Source organism: Pipistrellus hanaki (assembly GCF_964339955.1).
Source record: "Pipistrellus hanaki genome assembly, chromosome: 11".
Taxonomy (NCBI): Eukaryota; Metazoa; Chordata; class Mammalia; order Chiroptera; family Vespertilionidae; genus Pipistrellus; species Pipistrellus hanaki.
In genome coordinates this window covers 26,407,259-26,423,702 of record NC_140513.1, presented here as the reverse complement: position 1 = coordinate 26,423,702, position 16,444 = coordinate 26,407,259, and the positions used below count along the sequence as shown (strand labels likewise).

Genomic DNA, 16,444 nt, shown 5'->3' with positions numbered 1-16,444 from the left:
GTTTGAACTTATTTGTTAGAAATATAAAAATATTTCTGACTATTTTGTAAGACATCAGAGGAGATGAAAACAGCCAGATTTCAACAAAATCTTTGGTATGTAGGACATAATTGTACATTTTTCATTTTACAGCTATCAATACTTTATTAGCTGTGACAGCTATGAAAACTAAGTATTGAAGTAATAGATGTGGAATTAGATCTTCAAATCATTCTGTAAACTATGATTTCAAAAATAATGAAATGTCATTTCAAAAATAATAAAGAATCAATGTCATAATATTTATTAATATTTTACTTGTAATTTTTAAGAAATAAGGGGTCTTGTAATTCTTATTATAAAGGAAAGTAAAATAAATAACCTTTACATAAAAGAAGAGTTCTGAATGAGAAAAATAAGAATATATATTGGATCAGAAACAGTTTGTTATGTTCTTTTTAAAAGGCATTTCAGTCTCTCTCAAAAACTATAGCTAAAAACAGTTGCCAAAGCTTGGAATTATTTAGAGAAAGGCATGGTTCACTTATGAGTAATTAAGAACCATTGCCACTTAAATGAATAAGAAAACAATTATAAATATATTCTTAACATAGGTAATGTAACTGGAAGCTGATTGAGTATTGCCAAGAGAAGAAAGATAAGCCAGAGTTCAAAGAAGGATTTGATAATAGGTTAAGATAGAGGCAGAAGTACACCATTTATACTCAAGATGAAATTTGCTGACAGATTGTTTGAGGTTGTGAGACAGTAAGAAATATGACATTAAGAGTTTTCCACCTGAATAGTTGGGAAGTTGCATCTAGTCTCCTCTTAATACTCTATCCCAAGATAATAATTTTTGTTAGTTTCTATTATTCTAGAATTTCTTTATGCAAGTGTAAGCAAATATGAATATACTAGAGGCCCGGTGGACGAAATTCATGCATGGGCGGGGGGGGGGGGGGGGTGTCTCTCAGCCCAGCCTGCACGATTTCCAGCCTGGGATCCCTCTCACAATCCAGGACTGCTGGCTCCCAACTGCTCACCTGCCTGCTTGCCTGATTGCCCCTAAGCGCTTCTGCCTGCCAGCCTGATCAACCCCTAACCACTCCCCTGCCAGCCTGACCAATGCCTAACAGCACCCCTGCCAGCCTGGTCACCCCTAACTGTCCTCCCTTGCCAGCCTGATTGCCCCTAAAACTGCCCTCCCCTGCTGGCCCTATTGCCCCTAACTGCCCTCCCCTGCTGGCCATCTTGTGGCGGCCATCTTGTGTCCACATGGGGGCAGCCATCTTGTGTGTTGGAGTGATGGTCAATTTACATATTACTCTTTTATTAGATAGGATATTCCAATCCCCCTCCAATTTTTTACTTTTACAAATATGGTATATTATACACATTGATAACATTTTGCTTTTTCACTTATAGATTCTTCCATATTAGCTCTAAGATTACTTTTCTTTTATAAACATCTGCATAATATTCCCCTATATGAATATACTACAAGTATTTAACTAGTCTCTATTCATGGTTGTTTGGTTGTTTCTAGTCACTTGTTATAACAGCCATGTTCTAAATGAGTACCTTTTACATGTGTCATTTTGCATGTATGCACATGTATCTAAGTGGATATGCATTTGTAATTTTGATAAATATTGCTAGATTGCCCTCCATTTGTCAGTGGCTTAAAACAGCAAAGGTTTATTTTATTCATGCTACTTGTCATTCTTTATGTTCTTATATTCTGCTTTAAATTGTGTTTTCTCTGCAAACCAGGTTGATGGCATAGCTTGCACCTAGAACATTGCCAGTCTTGGCGGTAGGGGGAAAGAAAAGATAACAAATGAAAGAGAACATAGAAAATTGCATTCTGCCTCTTAAAACTCCTGCCCAGAAGATACAATATGTCACTTTTGCTCATATTTCCCCAGCTGAAGCAAATCATAAAGCCATATATAACTTCAAATTAGTAGTGCTTGTACCCTGAAAGAGATAGGGAAGGATTTGTGAACAGCTTTAATGACTACCCCAAAGGGTATCTGCCTTCAACAGAGATTGGATCGATTTATACTCCTACTAGTAATGTCACGACGGTGCTTTTTGCTGACCAAATCTAATAGAATGGCTTTAGGATTTTTGCTAGTCTGCTAGGCAATGGTGTATCTCAGTAGAGTTTAAATTTACGTATCTTATTATCAGTAAAGTTAAGCATGCTTTCATATAAGTAAAGCCTATTAGTATTTACTTTTCTGTGAACAGTCTGTTCATTTATTTATTTATTTTTTTGCCCATTTTTCCTATTAAGCTTCTTTCTTTCTTTCTTTCTTTCTTTCTTTCTTTCTTTCTTTCTTTCTTTTCTTTTCTTTTCTTTTCTTTCTTTTTCTTCTTTCTTTCCAAACCTTGCCCAATACTGGCAAATACAGTATTGAAGCTGTACTCTCTACTTTATTATTTTTTTATTTTATTTTATTTTATTTTTTAAAATATATTTTATTGATTTTGTACAGAGAGGAAGGGAGAGAGATAGAGAGTTAGAAACATCGATGAGAGAGAGTCATCGATCAGCTGCCTCTTGTACACCCCCTACTGGGGATATGCCCGCAACCAAGGTACATGCCCTTGACCGGAATCGAACCTGGGACCCTTCAGTCCCCAAGCCGACGCTCTATCCATTGAGCCAAACCGGTCCCGCCCTATTAAGCTTTTGAATCCCAGGAGCTTTTAGTTGTTTTAGGGGAATTAACTCTTACCTGAGATATGAGTGTCCAATATTTTTTCTCAGTGTATCATTGTGAGAAAGTTTTTTTTAATCTTAATGAGGTACATTTTCTTAATCCAGAAAATGAAGAGAATAATAGTACCTTTTCTTTTAGGATTATAAATTATGTATTAAAACTATGATTTAAAAAGAGGAAGCCAGAAAAAAATATACTTAAATGATTCCACATTGCTTTCATGATAAAACTTTTGTGATTCAGCTCAGTGTGGCCCATGGACCAGCCCAATTCAGGAAGCTTGTTTCTAATCTTTGTTGAAATAATTACTGAAATTGAAAGTGAACATTTAGAGGCAATTTGGATTACTATGACATCAAGCACATGATCAGTGGTCTCATGTCATTGAATAAGGTATAGATAAAAATTACCAGTCCATGACATATTGGAAGTAAAAAACAGATTCTTCATAAAAAGAATTTGAAAAGCCTGATATAGACGCAATATTTCTTTGCAATCTTACCTCTTTCTGCTGTTCTGGTTCAGCAACACTTCCAACATATAAAATTATTTTTCAGAATCTCAAAGGCTTTATACTTGCTGTTTCCTGTACACGGAATACTCTTTCTCTTTCTCCACCTAGCTCATATATTTTTTTAAATCCTCACCAAAGGATGTATTTTTATTTCTTTCTTTTCTTTTTTTAGAAAAAGGAGAGGAGGGAGAGAAAGAGAAACATTGATTGGTTGCCTTCCATATGTGCCCTGGGAATTGAATCTGCAACATAGGTATGTACCCTGACTGGGAATCGAACCCACAACTTCTTTAAGGTATGGGATGACACTCCAACCAGCTGAGCCACTTGGCTATGGCCACCTAGCTCAGTTTTCATTCACATCTTTTAAAACCCACTCAGGGACATATGTAATGCTTTCAACAATAAAGATTAAAAATAAAACACCCACTCAGGTGTCAAGTTTTTTTTGTGTGTAAAGCTTCCAGGCTCTGTGCATACTTTTTCTAGATTGGCATTTACAATGATGTAATGGAGTTACTTGTTTGCTGTTACATTTCATTTTTCTGCGTATTTGTAAGATCTTTGAATGTGGGGCTATACTTTTTATTGCTGGCATTCTAAAGCCCATCATCATTTCCACAAAAGTTTCCCTGGCTTCTTTATCCTTTCTTAATTATTCCTATATTTATTTTCATAAGGCAAGTACCTAAAGCCAATAACAGCAAAATATTAACTATGTTTTCTTAAAAAAATATATTTTATTGATATTTTACAGAGAGGAGAGGAAGGGAGGGTGATAGAGTGTTAGAAACATCAATGGGAGAGAAACATCGATCAGCTGCCCCCTGCACACACACACACACACACACACACACACACACCCACAACTGGGGATGTGCCCATAACCAAGGTACATGTCCTTGACTGGAATCGAATCTGGGACCCCTCAGTCTACAGGCTGATGCTCTATCCACTGAGCCAAATTAGTTAGGGCTTAACTATGTTTTTTAATATAATCTATAATAATAAAAGCATAATATGCAAATTGACTGAATGGCCAAACAGCAAGAATGACCACCTGAACAGCTATACTATGACACGCACTGGCACTGGGCTAGCCAAGGCGGGTGCAATGTGGTTGATTGGGGGCCCTGCCATTGCCCCACGATCTCCCCCCAGAGGGAGAACCAGGTCACTGGCCAGCAGGGTGACCAAAGGGCAGGGGGGCAGTTTCCATGATTGCCCCAAAGAGGGAGGCCCAGGCCACCCTCTGTGGGGTTTTCAATGGGGTGTGGGGGCCCTCTGTGGAACAGGGAAACTGGGGGTGTGTGGCAGTGGACATGGGCAGTGCCAATCCAAGGTGGGTGCGGGCAGGGCCTGGGGCTGCTAAGCCAGCAACCTGGGGAAGGTAGGCCTACCCTTGCACAAAGTTCATGCTGTGCATCAGGCCTCTAGTTTTTATATACATGAATATAAAGTTACTGAATCTGGACCATATTATGTGTGGATTTCAATTTTTTTTTTCATTTAGATTGTTATTGTGTGCCTTAATCTGGGTTATTAAATATTTTTGAAAACATTTAATGGTGATTGATAGGTTAATAATATTCCATCATGTAGATGTTCCAAACAATTTCTCTTGCTTCTTTACTAAGATAAACAATGCTATTATGAACATCATTAAGTTTGTTTTCATTTATGATTATTTTTTTAACTTAGCTTTCTCAAAGTAAAGTGGAGTCAAATAAATTAGAGTTAGAGTATACAGTATACTTTTTAAAGACTTCTGATAAATTTCTAGATGTGTTTTAAAATTTTTTTTTCCAATTTGTACTTTGAGTATTTGAGTATGCTGCACCAACATTGCCATTTTAGAAAAATTTTGCCAATTTGGCAGAATAATGATATACCATTATTTTTATTTGCATTTCTTTATTTGTGACTTGAATATTCCTGTAAGTTTATAGGACATTTATACTTCTTTAGCTGATACTACATTCAGTAGACTTTGAGAAACTATTTTTATGCTATTCCTATAAGAGTGTTGGCAGCTTCAGGGAAGAGATCATATAGGGCATCTCTGTATCTGGGCTGGCTACATACCTGGCCATATGTACTTATTAATAAGTGTTTGATGACATTGCTAATGCTGATGAGGCAGTAATGTTGGGAGTGTGGGTGGAATGAATATGATTCTTTACCTTATTTGGCTTAGCTGCAGAAAAATCTGGGGGAGGAGGTGAGACTTTTAGCTCTAGAAACAGAGACTGTGGTGGCAGCAGGTGGGTGGGTGTTCCAGGTGGAAGGGACAGTGAAGGAGAAGGCATGGAGGTAGGTCGTGAGAAAGCCTTGCCAGAAGCTCTTAGGTTGTTGCTAAAGAAAGCTGAGGACGGAGAGGCTTAGTAAGCAGAGAGAGAAGTGAGCATATAGATTAGAGAGGCTGTGCTTAAATGGAGCAATCCCAGGAGATCCAAAATTGCAGCTGGTCAGCTTGAGAGACGGATCAGCATTTTCTCAGGGATGATCATTAAGACAGAAAATGAATGTTCTCTCCTGCAAAGTTCCGTTCTTACTTGTAACTCTCCCAAGCAAAAATATGTCTTTCTTGTGCTATAAATAAAACCTTGAAAAAGGGATTCCCTTTGTGGAAAAAAATGATGAAGCCCCGTCTCTTAAGAAGAAGTCAGTGAAGTGCCTTAACTTGAGTCTAGGGGAGGGGGGCCCCAAGGCTGCTGTGGGAATATTTTCCAAGAGCTATTTTTGAATACTTGTCAGGAGAAATGCTTCCTCCCCTTCCTCCAAAATATTCTGGACATATTCATGGCTTGGATCTGTATATTTATCAAGTAGTTGGTTTTTTGTAAACCTTAGATCTCGTTGTAGGCTGTGACTGAACCTGGTGATTTATAAAACATCACAACTGGGACTGGGATTTGGGGCAGCTTGTTTGAAAGGGTGGAATTTGCCTCGTTTTTGAGGAGTTTATAAAAACATCTCTGAGGAATGCCGTGATGTCATTGGCCTGCCTAGAATCAGAGGAAGGTAGCAGGTACTGGCAGCAGACCTTAGTTCCAGCTGGCCGTATTTTCTGGACAAGTATCAGTAAAGGAAGGTACTTAATAAACTCTTATGGAATAAATCTGATTGATTCTTCAGTACAAAATTACTTGTTTCCAAATAATAAGCAAAGCAGCCCTTTTTTCTACTACTTTCTCTAACTCCTACTGTTTGTTTGACCACCCAGTCAACGTGGACGTTTGATTCTAGCTGGGAAGGAACTTTTCATCTATGAGAGAAAATCCTTTTGCCAGAATTATCCAAAAGGAAGCAACTAACATAATTATTCTGTTTTAAGCGAAGCCAACTAATAAGTGGGAACCACTGGTTGCTGTTGGGCTATTTGTAAGACATTTTCTTATTATTTGAGAGGTAATCGGCCACATGGGGGGGGGGATATAAATAGATAACAGTTAAATATTTATATACTCTCACTATCCCCTCAGACACCCTCCTCAGCCTTTATTGTCATTTTTCTCTGTAGCATTTCATAGTGTTTTTTTAAACTCCCTACTTATAACTTCCTCTTTTCTTGGCTTCCATTATTCTATAATAGATTTCTCCCAATTTTCTTCCTTCCTTTCTTCCTTTGCTTATCTCCTTTCCTCCCTGTCTCTGTCTCTTCTTTCTACAGCCTTCTCCTCAGGCATCTCTTTTAATCTCAAATCTGCTTCTCCTCAGCCTTTAATCCAGAATCCTTAATTGAGCAAGCTCTGTAGGGCCAGAACTGTGTGTGATCCTGGCTTGTGGTAGGCAGCCAGTAGACTTCCAATTAGCCTTTCTAAGCAGATGATTCCATATCTATACTTCCAAACCTTCCCTTTCACCTTAGGCTCTATCCTTCATGTCTAGTTATCTACTAGTTATTTTTCACCACAATTTTCCAATGTTTGAAACTTCCCTTCTGGGTCTATTCCTCTTCCTTTGTTCGGTATTTGTATTAAAATTACCATCATTCTGCTAGTCACCCACTCAAAAGCATAGTGTCATTCTTCCTTCTCTCTCGCCTCCCACATTGGATCATTTGCCAGATATTGCTCTTTTTGTCTCTGTGATTTCTTTTATCTGCCTCACCTTCTCTGTTCTCCTCTTTACTGCTTAGATTATAGTATTAGCCTTCCAAGGGTTTCCTTGCTTTTATATTTTTCTTGGAATCCATTGTATATACCACTGCCAGGTTTATCTTCCTGAAACAGAGCACTAGTCATGGCTATCAGTTATGCTCAGAGCTCAACTTAGATGTCACATCCTTTAAAGTCTTTCCCAGAGTCCCCAGGTAGAGTTAGATACTTGTTTTTATATTTTTTTTCTATAGCATTTCATATAGTTAATTTTGATGTTTATCATATTGTCCTAGAATTGGGTGGGCGTGCCCTCAAGATTATGTATTTCTTAAAATTATATATATATGTACATACACACATTGTATGATTCCTTTTATATGAAGTTCAGAAATAGGCAAAAGTAATCTGAGGTATTAGACTCTAGGATAGTGATTACCTTAGGAGGAGGGGGCTGGTAGTGATTATATATGAGCACAAGGGGACTTCTGGAATTCTGATAACATTCTGTTTCTGATATGTATTCTGTTTACACTGGTGTACTTTTGATTCTGTATGTATGTTATAATTCAATACAAATTTTAAATAAATGCTAAATGAAAATAGCATGGAAATACAGAATAGGGACTGTGTCTATTTAACTTTATATCCCAATGCCTGGCACCTAGCAAGCTCACATAACAGATTGTGAGTGAATGAATGGAAGGAAAATTTCTTCTCAAAAAACTTTAATTTTTATTTCCACTGGTAGTTAAGTTATAGTCTCAACATTTTTAGCCTGATATCCATTACCACCCATGACTTGGCCCAACCTACTTCTCTAACCCTGAGGCCATATTGTATGGTTAGAAGTTGGGCCTTGGAATCAGCCAGAGATTGAGTTTGGAATATGGCTCCACCACTTACTAGCTGTGTTATCTTAGACTTAAACAAGTTACCCAGTCTCTTAGAAAATTAGTTTTCTCATCTCTAAATAGGATATCATTTTCTTCCATGACTAGATATAGGTTAAATAAGATAATCTATGTAGAGCAGAGCCTGGTATATTGATAGCATTCAGTAAATGTTAATTTTCTTTTCTTTCCAACACATACCTTTTTCTCTTTTTATATTTTTGCTCATCCTGTATTATCTGCCTTTTCTTCCTCTCAGTTTCCACATATCTAAATATTATTTATCCTCAATATCAAGTTCAGATACCACTTCTTTCACAGACCCTTCCCTGATTCCCTTCCAAACTAGCACCTTGAAAGCTGGAAATATTTTCTTCTCTCAAATTCTTACATCTCATCTGTGTTCTTATAATACATGCATATTAGTCACTCACTCTAACCTTTTGGAGTTGCTGAAGGGCTGCTCTCGTACTCCAGGCTCAAAGAAGAGATAGGCACTCTAATTGGGCTGTAATGCTAGAGGCAGGAGCCCTGTCAGCTGGAATAAACCAGGGCATGAAAAGGCAGGTTGAGAAAACTGTTTTGAGCTTTTGATATTCTTTTTAGTACCTCCTCTTAGGAGAAATTCATATATCCAGTCAAGGATTTGGAACAAGGGGTCAAATTGCAAATTGCTTGACCAGTTTTTTGAATTGGTCTAGCTCTCTCTCCTGGCTCATATAAGTTGAGTGCTTCCCTTTCTCCCCACCATGAGTCCTTGTTACTCTGTCAAAAATCCCCCACTAAGGATGGGTCTCCCTTAGGTCTTTTTCTCCCCCTTTGAACATTAGCTAGCTTCATATAACTCAGTGCCTCAAACCAGATACTCTTGAGTATATGGAGAATACTAAATGTTGGCTAAGGACATATTTTGAAAAGCTTATAGAAACGACCCTACAGCAGGAGAATTGTCTAGATTTGGGTTTACAACTGAAGGAGATATTTGATCAATATTAAGCCAGTTAGAGCATAGTCTCCTTTTAGTACAAAAGGCTCACTTTTCCCATGAAATTCAAAATTTTTGATTCCCATTAGCAAATCCTTAGCATATGAGCCCTTGGCTTCCTCAGGGTATAGAGATTGGGGCAGATGCAGTGCATTTTATGGATTGGACTGGAATATGTATAAGCAGATGTTAGTTCAGGATCAGCCTTAGTCCTAAATCTGGGTACTGTGACTTTTGACCAGCTTTATGTGAGAGGAGAGGTAACTTGTAGACTGCTTTGATTATGAGTTTTTAATCATTTGGTTTTGGGATGGAAATGGGGCCACAGACTTTAGAGGTACCGGCTAGAAACCTAACTCTTTAGCTGGGCAGTCCTGAGGAATTTATCAGCCCTTTATGTTCAATTTTTTGCTAATAGGGATGGTGCTTGACCTGATTGTAGGACTGAAATTTGTCAGCAATTTGTGTCTCCTTAGGCCTGACTTGCAACTTGTCAGGTCTGATTTAGGCAGTGTAGCAGCTATGTCTTAGCACATCAGTAAAGTCAGCCATCTCTGCCAGGCTCATCACTCCCCTAGAGAGGCATGTTGTTCCTGAGGGAGGAAGGAGAATCATCTTCCATTGCCCATCATTCTCTGCTGCATAGAATTTTTGAGTAGTTTATGGAGGGCATAATTTTACAGGGGGGGGGGAGGTTTTTCTCAGCCACCAAAACAAATCATTTTCCTCATGAAACAGGTCCCAGCTGTGTGACCACATGTCCGCCTCTTCATTTTACTTCTGGCTTCACTTAGTGGTAGAGAAGGAACAGAGTCAAAGTTCTCTCCTGCGTAAGTCGACTTGGTTTCCACCTATCATTTCTACCCCGTATGTATCATTGTCAACATTGGGAGATAAAGTAGGCCCCTGCTGGTCCTGACCCAGCCACTCTCTCGCAGTGACACCTGAAAAGGCAGGCCAGGTGTGGAGCAGGCACATTCTTTGCCTCCAGAACAGCAGTATCTGGTCCCAGGGAGACTTTGTACCAGAGGGGGAAATTGTGCTTGGTGAGTCCCTCCTCCAGTATCCTTGTGACACCACTCACATCTTTAGCTGAGGATGAATTCTGTGCGCCAGGTGGTCTTCTGACTTACCCATCCACTCAGTTCCCCTTTAGAGCTCCTGCAGCTCTGAACCTTCCCACAACTCTGCGTGAGTGCCAGTGTCTCATATTGAATTTCCATCTTGACTCATCTGTCTCTAGGCAAATATCTTCGAAAAGATTTAAATTGGGAGCCAGACCTTGAGATGCCTGTTCAGAGCATTTCACAGTTTCTGAATATATGCTTTTTCCTTCTTAACCTAATCTATCTTCCCAGTTCTGCCCAGCTAGTTCTTAAACAGCCCTGCTTTGAGGAATCTTCCCAAGTGAGGTGGGTGCTTGTGCTATTTCTTACCTCTAAACAAGCACCCCCATCCTTTTAGCCTGCCCAGGATTCCCAAGAGCCAGATCCACTGTGACCAGGAGGCTGCATTGTTGCGCACACAGCTCAGGAAACAGAAATTGTGTGTCTATCCCAAAAGGCTAGTTTACTGAGGAGGTCTGATAATCCTATGGTCATAGGATGTCTGCTACTCTGTGGGCCCTGTGAATGGTGGCAGAAGGAGTTGTACTTGTTTACCAGAGCTTACACCGACTGCTATTTCCCACTTATTCTCCTTCTTGGCTTTTGCTGAAACCTGGGGAGGTGGAAATATACAAAGATACTTTCTGGTCAAAGTCATGACATGACTATAACTAGAGAGAAGAGATTTATTAAAGATATCTTCTGCTGTCTGAGCTGTTGTTTGTTTGGAAACCCCAACTGCTTAAGAAGATGTGTGCAGAGGCAGATGTACAAGGCAGGGTCACATTAGCCTCTGGTATTGCATCTAGAGGCCTCAGCCAGGTCCTGGAGCCACTGGTGGTGAGGCAGGAAGAAATAGCTTTCTTCTGGACATTGTCCTAGCTCTGAGGATCTTCCCCAGTCTTAAGGCTTGAACTTCTCAGTTTGGGAAGCCCAGATGCAAATCTAGTAATGACAGCTCTCTATTCTGGGCTCTTTATGAGTGGCTGCAGGATTGAGGAGGGAATTCTGACTTAATCAGTCTTCTCCCATATTTCTTGTTTTAAACCCTTTACCTTTTTCTCCAGGCTGAAGTATGGGAAGCTCCACAATAAATTGGCTGTGACTTCCACAGAAATTTGACAGTTTTAAAGATTTCTTTTTTCCTTTCTGTATTTAGATGTGGCTATAGTTGCACTGCCAACCCTTATCTCTTCTGTCATCCAGCCAGCTCCTGACTGGGTTAGGAGGTATTTGCTCTGCTGTCAGCTTTGGCTGTATAATGAGGTGGATAGTTAAGAAATGGGTTGCTTAGCATGTCTTGGAATCTAACTTTTCTTCCTTGGTTGAGGGGGAAGCAATGTTATTGGAAGAAGGCAGTGGGGAGGCAAATATTGGCTCTGGAATAAACGCTTTCTCCTCAGGATCTTGGCCAAGCCAAGGAAATCGTTCTTAATTTAAAAGCTTGTTTTATCTACTATATAGGGCTGCCTGTTCTGCAGTGACAGATTCCATGGTGGCCCCCATAGACTGACTACCTGATTCCTGTATAATAGGGCTGTGTTCTGTTGTGGATTGTCATGAGGAATGTTGCAGGGCAGCAGAAGTAGCAAAATTGGAAAGCCTAGTTTGGGTGAATCAAACTTGCCCATCTGCAGTTCGCCTCAGAAAGAGTGGATCTCTTCTCATTACGACAGGCTCAGAGGAGGTAGACTAGGAGTGCTTCACTGGTTTGTTATTGGCTGATTGGAACTCTATATTGAGAATTCTTAAGTTCTCTGGGCTCATACTGTGTTTTCTCTTCTGTGGTTGCAGATCAGGAAGGGATGTCATGTATGTCATATATGTGGCTTATGTTTGTGGCTTATGTTCGGCATCATGTTGCAGTGAACAGCTTGAGTGCTCTTTGAAGATAAGAATATTCAATTTTCTGATGAGTACTAACCAGAATTGTTGAATTATTAGGAACTAGGGCTATGTGAGAGCCACCTGACTAGCAAGTCTCTAGGGAGACAAGGATGCTACCGGCAAAGGACTGGGAAGTTTAGGATCATGATACCAGGGCCTTGAACCTTAGACAGCTTTTGGTCAGTGTGATATCACTTTAGGTTACTTGGTTCCTAATTTTGGATTCTAAAACAATTTGTGGTCATGACTCTCGCAGTAGAGGGTCCAGCTCAGCCTACCCAGCAACACCTACTTCTCTCTAATCATTGCCTTGGTCTAGCCTACAGGCATTCTTGTTTTCCAGTTGCTTCTCTTGTTGTGGCTGTTCAGGAAGAACTGGACTAGGTATCTAGTCTGAGAACATGATTCTATTTGATTTCTAGCTGCACTTGGATACTTTACCTATTCAGCAAATGTAGACAGCAGATTGTATTCATATAAGATCCAACAATCTAAACAAAAACCTACCAATCAAACAATGAAACCTAGCGCTTGTCTCAGTAAAAGGGAAAACTCCCTTTATTTTATGCTCTGGCAGTTTCTTGCTATGTTCTGTCTTTCCTCTGAAACTGGGAGCTCCTCAAAGAATAGGCCTCTTCCTGTGTCTTTATATCCTATAGCCCAGACACGAGAGAGGTGAATAGGCAGGGGAGAAGAAAGGAGGGGGGAGAAAAATGAGGGGAAGAAATGGGGGAGGGGAGAGAGTAAGATCTATATTTAGCGAGAGGGAGAGACACTCACCCAGGGTGTGTGAGTGAGCTTGCTGGTGAGGTCTGTGTGTGCGTGAGTGTGCTGGGGAAGGGGGTGTGTGCTCTAGGAATGTGTGAGGAGGGCTGGTGCCCTATGGGAGGTTGCAGGCAGGAAGCAGCTGGAGAGGAGGAGGAGCAGCAGCAGGAGCAGGGGAGCTGCCCTGCTTTCTGTCTCAGTCTCAAAGCCTGGAATCGATTGAGTCAGAATTCCACATCCAGTTGAAGTTTGGCTGCTATTGCTGAAGCAGGCTCGTCGTCGTCAGAATCCCCCTCAGCAGAGAGGTGTGGACCAGATTGGATTCCTAGATTTGTAGTCAGCAAGATTCCTGCCCAGCCTTTCAATGAGAGGATTTCTCTGCTGAGCATTGTTCCTATCGTCAACTTTGCACCGTGGAGCCAGCCAGCTGGGTGCAACTGAGAATAACAGCTCCTTGGCTCTGTTTGTTGGTTGGGCAAACAGCCGTGCTGTGGCATAGAAAGTTCATCCTGTGGCTTCTTTATCACACCACGGAGTGCTTCTGAATGGATTTCCTCTTACAGACAGCACTTGCATTTTAAAACTTAAGTATTTGTGGTTTTAATGTGTTGGTTTTTAAGATTTCCTTAACTCTTCTTTTGGTTGAAGCAACAAGGTAAGTGGTTTCAAGTGTATGACTGACTGAACGATAAGAAGGGACAAAAGCAAAGCATTTGTGGGTGGGATAAGGAACAGCTACATTAATTATATAACTGCTTGAGCCAACTTGCCGGTGGGGGGTCATTATAATGAGTGAAAAATAGCATACTCAGCACTGAGGATAGAATCTTCATGTGCGCATGATTATGTGCTGATAATCTGACCATTCTTCCTTGGTACTCTTCTATATGTATATACTTAACCTATCTACCCCTCTGGATGTATGCATACTTATATACAAATAATCTGTTTTCTCCCTCTCGATATGTTCATATGTTTATAGCTAACATGTTCATTCCTCTCTGTATGTATATACGTATAGACAACTCATTCATTCATCTTATATACACAAGTCATCTCTCCCTCCATGTACATACACATATAGATAGATAGCTGTCTCTTTATCTTATGCATGTTTGCACATACTCAGTAACTTTCCTATTCTTGTGTATATTTCCTGTGCCTGTGTATACTTAAAACCTTTCCATTTTCTGTACACTGTCCTCTTGTCAAATGTATTAATTTTTTCCTCTAATGTGTGCAATGCCATATAAATAGAAAAGTCAATCTTGAGTTTTCTCAGTCTTGAGTGTGTGCACACTTGCATAATAGATAATCTGTCCATTTGTGTCATGAATATGTGAAAAGAGCACTAACTTTATAGCTGAAGACCCCTTTTAAATCCTAGTCAAAGACCTTTTCTCTCCCACCTCATAGGGCTATTGTGATGATAAAATAGGAATCATATAAGTGGTAATACTAAACAAAAATAATTATACTATTGTTATGTGTTCCTCTAGTGTGAATTGTGTAGGATAACATACCTTTGACACAGCTCCATTGAGATTATGCTCTTATCTGTGAGACAAGGGGCAGCTTCTGTTGAAGTAATTAGGTTTATCCTGTGGTTTTGCCCAGAGAATTGGGAAGAAGGAAGCTACAAAGTATTTAGAAAGGATCCGGTTGAGAGAGAGAAAAGGTCTCATCTCTGCAGGTTGGGGGTCTTAATATTTCATTCTTTGTGGCCTTGAAAAAGATTGACTCTATCACAAAATGGAAATAAGCTGCTTCTAGCTGGTATCAAAGTGACCAGGTAAAAGGATGAGTGAAAGAACAGAGTATTCTGCTGCCCCTGTGATGATAGTCTGCTCTTTGCAGGGAGCATCTGCTGTCAGGTTTTTGAAGGCTCTCCAGAGTGTACCCTGCCCCATCCTTCTTGTCTGTGCTGTCCAATATGGTAGCTATTGGCCACATGTGACTGTTGAATACTTGTAGGGTGGCTGATCTAAATTGAGATGGGCTGTGAATGTAAGATACATACCAGACTTCAAGTACTCACTGTGAAAAAAGGAATGCAAATATTAAAATTAAGAAAAATGCTATGATAGCCAAACAAAACTACTACTCCGTAGGCTTTACCAATGTCGTTTCTCTAAAGGACTCTTCTAACATTTTCTAATTTTGTGTTTTGATTCCTTTTACTCAGTGGCAAGATTTTTTTGTTTGTTTGTTTATTTTGAGCACTGTATGTGCCAGGCACTGTTTTAGGTGCTAGGAAAACAGCAACGAATAAAACAGAATGCCTGCTCTCATTCTAGGATAAAGAGGTAGGGGAGAGACCAATAATAAACAAGCAAGCAAATATATGATCAATTAGGTGGTAATGAGGTAATGAGTTCTATGAAGAAACTATTGCAGAGTAAAGCGATAGATATTGTGGGATGTGTTTTTTTTGTTTTTGTTTTGTTTTGTTTTGTTTTGGGCGGGGTGTGTGATTCCTACTCCTGTTGCTTCTTCATTCTGTTCATAAGAGCCATGAGGTAATAAGGAAAAAAGAGAGTGAGATAGTGCTTAAGAAAATATTATCTTGACACATGTTAAAGATAGTAAGGTAGACTTTATTCAGGGGGACTACTACATTAGGGTATTGTAATAGAGCACAGAGAATGAGCCTAACTCTGAATACAAGGGAAAGTGGAAATTTATAGACAGGAGCAGGGCTGAGAGTAAATGGATGAAAATTACTAAGAGGAAATATCAGGAGAATAGAAGAGTCTAGTTAATCTGATTTGACAGGATTTTTGCTGGAGGTTGGCTAGGGTGGGAAATAAGGAATTTGGTCAGATATCAAATCAAAGGAGGGGAGTTTTCACTAAACTGACCTAGGAAGATACTTGCTAAAATTGGACTAAACAGACCCCAAGGTCAGGTGCCTAGTTAGAAAGGGAACTCAGAGCAACCTGTCTCAAGTTTGGTCAAAGGAGAGTCTTTGTCATGAGTATCAGAGTCTGGGTACATGTGTATTTATGGTTTGTTATACTCTTTGGGTATAATAAACCTTGGTGCTGCTGAAAGGGAGGCCTGGACAGGGCACAGACTCCCCAGCTCTCCTGTCACTCAGTCTTCATTCTGAGGTCCTCATATGCCAACTCCCTGAAGGCTGCCTCCTCTCTTGTGCTACTGTACATTACTCAAGGTTCTCTCCTGGATACAATGCTTGAGGTTTTCTTTCCTTTACAATGTCCAGCTTTTGGCCTATAAATGGGGTTCCCCATAAAGCTGGTGAGGAGGGGTGATAAATCCTAAGAGCTACAGTCCTTTGACCTTGCTCTGTATTTTGATCTAGGGCATTCTTTTATTCCATTTGGTTAACCTCATGCTTCTTACCTTGTGACCCTGATCATTTTCTCTGATAAGATTCTCTGTAAGCATTGACTTTTTCTCAAAGGTTAGCATCCATTCCTGTGGGCCCCTACCTGTTGTGGCCCTAGAAATCCATTC

At 39.9% G+C, this 16,444-nt stretch overlaps 1 protein-coding gene across 1 annotated transcript in view; it reads left to right on the top strand.

The window, feature by feature from the left end:
* Positions 1-16,444, top strand: part of UNC13B (unc-13 homolog B) — a 125,248-nt gene that overhangs the window by 62,136 nt on the left and 46,668 nt on the right. The gene's annotated exons all lie outside the window — the stretch shown is intronic.